Here is a 5,238-nt window from a genome sequence, read left to right on the forward strand (position 1 = left end):
TTCACATGATGACACACAGTTTTGATGCTTATGAAATGAGAGCAGAAAAAAGAAGGATTAGTAAAGAATAGCTTCAGCTCTCAGTGCAGGTCTCAGAAAGTCTCTAGTGGTTTAAGAGTGATTGCTGTGTTAAATCTGAGTGCACAGCAATATCCTCCTTCCAGCAGATTTTCCAGAAGGGAGATCAGTACAGTGGACCTCTATAAAGGTTATCAAAAACTTCTCTCAGCAACTTCCAACAGTGGCTCAGACACCAACTGCAAATATTGCAATAACTCAGTCAATTCAATTTTTTTTCTTTGAAATTTAAAGAAAAAAAAATTTATTGAAGATCTGAAAAGCAATTCCTAAAAGATTGACTTTTCCAGAAAACTGTAGCTATACAATGCATTGTGTCTATCATGTTAAAATGTGCATTAGACACAAATACAAAAACCATGAGACGAGCCACCATTCTTCAACAATCTGAGCAAAGATAAAATGCCTAAGGAACAGCATGGATGACTTGCAAAGGATGGGCTCTTTACTTTAAGCACCATAAAGAAGGAAAAAAAAAAAAAGAGCACAAATGGATGAGTGTGTTCAGTTATATACACTGAATTGAACCTTTGGCACTAATCAGAGCATTCTGCCATATAGCATTAACACATATTATAAAAGTACGTAGTGTCAAAGGAATAGAACCACCAGCATTCAAAAGCAGCTTTGTCAATTAGGCCATAAAACACTGTACAGCATTCTGTTGTCCATCACTGAATACACTGGCAGCAATTTTGAAATAAAAAGAAAAAGAAAAAGAAAAAAAAGAAAAGAAGAAAAGGAGAATAACCCCTTTTATTTTCTGTTTAAAATTAAACAGAAACAAACATACATCAATTCTGTTATACACTAACATTTTCAAAGTACATCATTTGTACAAGAGGACTAGGAACAACAACTTGTTAACAGAGGTTCAAACATAAGTGTGTGTCAGCAGTCTCACACAGCTTTCCGATGGTACTCAGGAGGAGCCACTTCATAATCACTGGCACTAAACAAAGTTGCAGAATTCTTTGCCAGATACTTTAGGAAATCATGAAGATAGTTCAGTAATAAAGCAAGGCTCTTTTCATCCAGAGGTGTATAGGCCAACATTGCTCCAATTTGTACAAATAATCTCAGTAGGTGTGTGCACCTGGGACATGGGTGCATCAGGGTGATCTGCAAGGATTTCAGCATTCTGTGGTCTCTCAAATTTGTAGAGTAGCTGAGTGCCCAACATTACATTGAAGTATTCTTTTATCCCTGCCACAACTTCATTAACAGCATATTCCTTATTATCTGTGTTTCCTCATGATTTTTTATAATTTGCATAATCCTCTAGAATGGAATCCACATTCTTCTTAGCAGGAAGACAAAAGAGCTGTTTTTGCCTGGTAATTAAGTCCCAGTCATCAACAAGCCATGGTTTTAGTTCTTCAGGAATCTTTACTTTAACTTCAACTCTGTTCATGAATGTTTCCTCATTTTCAACAGTAGATCTACTCGGGCCCTTTTCTTCCGAGGAGGCTGAGATGTTTCACTGGTGTTGCCACCATCTCCATTTCCAGGTGTTTTCTGTTTGTTCTTTTTTGTTTTCACTTCAACATTTTTCTGCTGCAGACCAGATGTCTTCTTTCCTGGGGTAGCCCCTCTCATCTTCCCCTCTGCGTACTGCTCCTGATTGGCTTTTTGAAGTTCTCTCTGTTTCTGCAGATTGGTGTCCACGTATTTGAGTACTCTGCTGTCTGGAACCCATTCATCCCAGTTTTTATTCCAACCACTGTAATGTATAAAGTATTTCACTTGTTTGTCTTTTATGGCAACCTTTACACACTTTGCTTCAAAAAGCAGGGGCCCATGAAAGCACAGCACTGGCTCACCCTCCTGGAATTTAGTCTTCGGGTCCTGCTTCGGTGCCATTTATAAGTGATTCGCCGCCTCCTCCTTCTCCCACCACCCCCGACTCAGTCAATTCAATTTTGACTCTTCAGAATTAGGCCAGCTACACAGGTTAAGGGCAATCTTCTATAAGACTGCCCTTTAGGTATCAGTTGCAAGATCAGGGGTCCAGGCCACCAACACTTTTGATTAATTGGCTACAAATTTGGGGGTTCACAAAGATTCACTGTAATGACTCAGAGGATACACTGAAAGGGCTGTACTTATGATTATAGCTGCATCATAGTAAAAGGATATAATTAAGAAGAAGCCAAAAGAAGATACATATAGGATGAGTTCTGGGTGGGTCTCAAATGCAAGCTTCCCATGTCCTTTCCATATGAAATCAGAACGCATCACCCTCTGTGCCAGTTGAATACATTATGCCCCCCAGAAAAAGCCATATTCTTTAATGGCAATCTTCTGGGGACAGATTAATTAATCTTTTTGATTAGGGTATGGCCTCTGATTGAATGTTTCCATGGAGATTTGGCCCTGCACATTCAGCATGGGTCTTGATTAGTTTACTGGAGTCCTTTAAAAGGAGCAGACCCAGAAGCTTGCTGATGTTTTTGAGATGCTAGCTCAGAGTTTGCTCTGGAGAAGCTAAGAGAGACAAGCCCAGAGATATTTTGGAGAAAGCCATTTTGAAACCAGAACCCCAGAGCAGATGCCAACCACATGCCTTCCCAGCTAACAGAGGTTTTCTGGACCCAACAGCTGTTCTTCAGTGAAGGTATCTTCTTGTTGATGCCTTAATTTGGACACTTTTATGGCCTTAGAACTGTAAATTTGTACCCTAATAAACTCCCTTGATAAAAGCCAATCCATTTCTGATATTCTGCATAACGGCAGCATTAGCAAACTGGAACACCCTCCCAGCCACCTTTACATCAGCCAGCAAGCTTCCCCTGGGGAATTCAACCTCACCTAAGGAATTCAACCTTACCTTCATCAGAGTTTCCAAATTGCAGCCTGTCATACAGAATTAAGACTTGCCAGGCCCACAGCCACTTGAGCCAATTCCCATAACATCTTTCCCTCTCCCTCCCCCTCCCCTCCCTCTCTCCACACACATACTGGAGAACCCTGAATAATAGACCTATCTACAACATAGTTTACTGTGTCTGATAAAAGTTGAAGAATTAAACTATTTAAACTTTCACTTGTAATATATTTCAGTTCTACTGTGAATCTCCCTTTTTATAACTGAAAATAGGGGTTTAGTTAGACCCTACAATCACTACAGTGATAAAAGGTAGGGAATCACTATGTCATTGGTTTTACCTTACATGTAGAAACAAGCCCTCTGCAACTGACAGTGACATTACACGGGGTTTGTGTAGCAGGTACCAGATTCATTCTAGCATTCTTTACAGCAATTGCTGCCATTTGGTAAGTAACTCCATATGGTTTGAGGCTGAAGTACTAAATCACTGTTTCTCCTTCATGTCAAGCACTGATTCATTGCAGCAACTTACCCTGAAACTCAGTGCTACTAGATTTTGGAAAACACACTGTTTTCCCTCCATTCAAGATATCTTCAATTTATTCTTTCTCTGGCTGATTTAGAGTTATATGCTTGGTATTTTAGCATCACCATGTGCATTCTAAGCTATTCTCAACCAGGCATCTACTTATATCATAACAGAGTTTGAAGGGACCGTATAGGTCAAATAATCTCACTTCTCACTGCATGCACACCATCACCAAATGATAGTCATATATCTGGCTTCTGCTCGAATAATTCCAATGACAGGGAACTGACTACTTGAGATGCAGCCTTTTCTATGCTTGGGTAGCTTTCACTGCTAAAAGTTCTTCCTTATGTTGAGTGGAAATTTATTGACTGTGTTTTCCCCTTCTTGGTCCTAGTTCTACCTTCTAGAACAATGAGTTTAATTTTATAATCTTCTGTTGACCCTTAAATATTCCTTACTGCAAGATTTTTAGCAAAGCACACATTATTTAGTTAAGATGTGTATTCCATGGCAACTATGCAGAACAAATTTATTATGATTCATGTTTTCAGAAACAGTGCATCCAATTAAACTCTGATTCTATATGGAAATTAAAATTAAAAATCAGGCTGGAGTCTTAGAAGTCTGGATTTCAAAGGGCTATTCGGAAGTACATACAGAAGTCCTTATTCTAATTTGGACACCATGGTGAAAGCAGATCATATGTAGAAATTTCAGGAGAAATTAATTGTCCTTTAGATATAAATAATTTTGTTTAAGCAGAATTCTCAATCTCAGTATCTAAACTTTAATTTGAAGCAGAAAATGAATCTGAATTTTGAGTGATATTTTTATTAGTGCTCATTGTTTTTTTTTTTCCCCCCATCTAAAATTAAAAAAGAGAAAAGAAAAAGTCAGTATCTTAATAAGGAAGTCAACTAAACATAACCACTGACTAAATATTGACGACTAACAAAAAATTTTAATTACTCATATATGGATAACATAATCTCTCCATATGCTAGTTTAAGAGCACTTTCCTTACAAATGAGTATGCCACGATTCACCCTGCATTATCACAACTTCTTACTTATATTATTCATCCCCTGCCTCTAGTTTTATCTCATCCCCGGAGTTTTTCCTAACTAGAGCTGTTAAACAATGGGCTAAATATCTTCTAAGGTTATTGTGCCATGGATTCAAATCAACATGTTTAATTTACTTGTTGAGAATTAAACACTTTGTCAGGCATGGCAGGAAAAAAAGGGGGACAGAAAGAGTCAGTCTGAGCTATGCCAAATACCTTCTGCTTTTTCTAGGTTTAGTAGACAGGTTCACATTCTCTCTATATCCTTTTATTAAGCAATAATGTCTTGTGAATATTTTTTCATCCTCTTCTAATGTTAGCTAATGTTATTTGAATTCTGTTCCAATGAAACTTTCTGAAAAAATCAGATTTTGCAAATGGCTCTGAGTATGCACTTCAGAGCAGCTGGAATCCAATTTTGCTCCTGAGACAGCTGACCGTCATATAACAAAGATCTTGCTTAAATGTCTTTTTCACTTTTCCTACAAATAAGGCGATTTCTGAAAAAAAGAAAGCTCATTGAAAAAAATTTAGATAATTCATTTTTCTCATGGAGATGTTTCTGTAGCTAATGATATTGTAAGAGCTAAAAATTTATTAAATGTAAAAATTTAAATTCTTAACTCATCCAGCATATTTAATACCCCCTTTAATATTTCACATGTGCTTTACCAGGCACACTCATTTATCATTTTTTTTTCTGAATAATGTGCTTAAAATTACTGTTTCCAG

At 37.5% G+C, this 5,238-nt stretch overlaps 1 pseudogene; it reads right to left on the minus strand.

Moving 5' to 3' along the window:
- Positions 1-832: 832 nt before the first annotated feature.
- Positions 833-1,941, minus strand: LOC119531023 (annotated as a pseudogene).
- Positions 1,942-5,238: the final 3,297 nt, after the last annotated feature.

The sequence above is a fragment of the Choloepus didactylus genome, chromosome 1 (genome assembly GCF_015220235.1).
Source record: "Choloepus didactylus isolate mChoDid1 chromosome 1, mChoDid1.pri, whole genome shotgun sequence".
In the NCBI taxonomy this organism is placed as follows: domain Eukaryota; kingdom Metazoa; phylum Chordata; class Mammalia; order Pilosa; family Megalonychidae; genus Choloepus; species Choloepus didactylus.